Below are 3,494 nucleotides of genomic sequence, written 5' to 3' on the forward strand. Positions count from 1 at the left end.
GTGTAGGTTGAACTTTAAAGATTATTGTAATGGTATCTCTCTCTCTCTCTCTCTCTCTCTCTCTCTCTCTCTCTCTCTCTCTCTCACTTAACTAAAAACTTAAAGAATGACAGCAAAGGAAAGTAGATCTTGTACGGGCGTTGAGGATACAGCACACTGAGGGAGGCAATGTGACCGAACCCTGCACCTCATTGCTTTCTATTCCCTAAACTGCTAAAGGTAAGAGGGAGGTACCCATTTACAGCTGGGTGAACCTGGGGGTGCCATGAATGCAAACCAGTGACTTAAGATTAGAGACGAGCTCTTTACCCACTATGTACTTTGCCGTCAAGTTCATTCACACACACACACACGAGGGCGTATTGTGTTCGTCTTCTCCCCGACCAGATATTATCCACTGTTAAGTCACCACCAACGTTTTAGGAATCCCGTTTTAACTTTTCGTTCGAGATTTTTATCAAGGGGGAGTGTGATGACTTGGTGTAGCGGGGAGGAGGAGGAGGAGGAAGAAGAGGAGGAGGAGGAGGAAGAGAAAGAGGAGGAAGAGGAAGAGGAGGAGGGCGTAATGAGTGTTGGTCATAATGAGGCGTCGAGCCCCTGAGTCCACCAGAAGCTGTGAGAAAGTTTTATGCCTTCACATTTACCGCACCTGATGTAGGATGTTTCTCAGTGTGTCTCTCTGTGTGTGTTTGTTACTGCGGCACTTGTGTTTCTTGGGGACTACTGCAGCACTTGTGTTTCTTGGGGACTACTGCGGAACTTGTGTTTCTTGGGGACTACTGCAGCACTTGTGTTTCTTGGGGACTACTGCAGTACTTGTGTTTCTTGGGGACTACTGCAGTACTTGTGTTTCTTGGGACTACTGCAGTACTTGTGTTTCTTGGGGACTACTGCAGTACTTGTGTTTCTTGGGACTACTGCGGCATTTGTGTTTCTTGGGGACTACTACAGTACTTGTGTTTCTTGGGACTACTGCGGCACGTGTGTTTCTTGGGGACTACTGCAGTACTTGTGTTTCTTGGGGACTACTGCAGTACTTGTGTTTCTTGGGACTACTGCGGCACTTGTGTTTCTTGGGACTACTTAACTTATCTCACTTCACATAAGGATTCTGTCTCCCCGTTAATTACTCCTTTATCATCCACGATAACACCTGGTACCGAACAACTCTCTGGAGGTTAACAAGTTTAGGAGGATAAACATACCCAGACGATCAGCTTGTTCTTAGCGTTAACACAGGAGATCACAGGGAAACACTTGGCTTGAAGGGGAAATTAAGAGGAGGAAACTGAAGGCTGTAAACATGAACACTCAGATCCACTGTTGTTGACATTTGCTTTAAGATGTCACAAGAACCGACCGACGTCACTGGCAAAGCGAAGTAATGCATCTGAGTTTTTTAAGCTATTACGGTCGTTGTTGATTGCTGCTGCCACACAGTACTATGAGTTAGGTTAGGTTAGGTTAGGTTAGGTTAGTACAGAATATACAATGGTGACCTCCGCAACTGTATGTTTCTCACGACTTCGTAAAAAAAAAGTTAAATCTGATCAGTTTGCTCTGATCTCGTAAAGATTTTTTTATTTCTTTTGGGGAGAAATATCCGCGCCAGCCTGATACACACACCTCGTTCCTCAGTGTAGAGAGGCGAGCGTTGCTATATTGTGTGTCTTCAGTGTTTAATGTCCAACACTTTTACAACCCTTACACTGTCTTGTTTATACTGCAACATTTACGTGTTTTAGGGTGACGGTTCTCGGGTTACTTCTCTGTTAATCTTCCGTTATTAGGACCGAGTTTTAAGAGAAAATTTAACACTGGGTCGTTTTTAATTTTCCTACGGGAGAAAGAGGAAAGGAAAGAGGGGTTAGGTATGAGTACAAGAGGTGAAGGTCTCTCAGTGGGTGGAAGATTGACTCATTTTATTGTTTAACGGATCCTTGAGCGGTGAAAGTTTATTTGGGAGGATTGTAGTTAAAAGTGAGAGCCTTTTGGTACTTCAGTCCTGGGAGTATGTGGATGAGGTGTTAAATAAAAATATAATTCACCTTTTGGGTCTTGAGTCATTTTCAGTCACTTTTTTTAATTTTGTGGAGGTTGTGTGGTAATTCTTCATCTCAGGTGGGCGACTGGTGTAGGGTGATCAGTATTAATCAGGCAGGTGAGGTAAAAATTAAAGCGTGGTGTTTGGTCAACTTCTGCTGACCTTAAGAAGCTCCCTGCTGGTACCTTCCACGCCACAACTCTTCTTGACCACATATCCCTCCTCCTAGTGACAGTCCTGGTACATGTTGTTAATAAGGACCTACTACGCGTTGCCATAAACAGGTAAACATTCATTCTTCCTTCACAATGTGTTACTCGCTACACTAACAATGGCCCCCCCAGGCTCTCTTGCCCAGTAGGCAATCATGAACTCTGCGTGCTTCCTTGTTGGGCGCTGTGATGCTGCTACGCTTCACCTTACACAGAATGTAAGGGGCTGCCCAATAAACTTACCCTGGCGCTGCGTAGGGACGAGTCTGAAATCTGCTCCTATCCATAGCCCCTTTTGTGTGTTCCAACCATACAGCCAAGGTAAAGCCCAGTATCGGTTTAAAGCATTTCCTTAAGGCTGAGAGCTGCTCCAGGAATCTTCACCAAGTTTCCAGAGTTACTGTTTTTAACAGACTGTGCGAGACACGAGTGAGAAAGTATTCTTTGCAGAATTAATGTCGTTAAAAGCTGTATTCAGAGGCAACACCAACGGGGGATGGGGGGCAGCGCTCAACTCGTATGGGGCAGAGAGCAAAATATCTTTAAGAATCACTGAACAGGATGATCGTGTTCCATGGGACCTCAGGTGGAGGAAGTGGACAAATGCTTCTAACAAACACAAGACTGAGTTACCAGTTACCATTCCTCTGATGACGTCGACCATAAGGGACTGTCGCTCCATATGTATGTCGCGTTTTTTTTATCAACTTCAGAGAACTGATTTTTCCGTTCTTGTCTTTCCATTACACCTGGGAGGAGTATCCTGTGTTTTATTGATAACAAGCCAGCTGTAACATGTACCGAGCAGCGGGATTCATATAGATCCTTTGCTGCCTAATGGGAATGCTGGGGAAACTGTGTTCATCGTAGCGTTGAGACTCGTGAACAATAGGTGCCACACACACACATATTGATGACACCTTGTATGTCAGGGCTGAATCATTGTCTAGGAAGAGAGCAGTTCCTTCTGAGTGGAGGTTTGATCTAGTCTCTTCCCCTGAGGGTGAGCGTGTAGGTGATGCTGGGTCATCACCGTCTCCTAGTACTCGTCTCGTCTTCACCAGGACTTATTAGACCTGTATAAATTTTGAATCAGCTTCATCGCTTTCACCTTCTTCCCTGTAAGCTTCACATGACAAGGAAATTAAGGCAGTTCCATGACTCGTCTCCGGCCCAGTGTGGTTTCTCCAACTAATTCAACTCTCTCCAAATTCTATTATATTTTCGCTCCAACTCCA

This window comes from Homarus americanus, unplaced genomic scaffold, assembly GCF_018991925.1.
Source record: "Homarus americanus isolate GMGI-L3 unplaced genomic scaffold, GMGI_Hamer_2.0 scaffold367, whole genome shotgun sequence".
Classification (NCBI taxonomy): Eukaryota; Metazoa; Arthropoda; class Malacostraca; order Decapoda; family Nephropidae; genus Homarus; species Homarus americanus.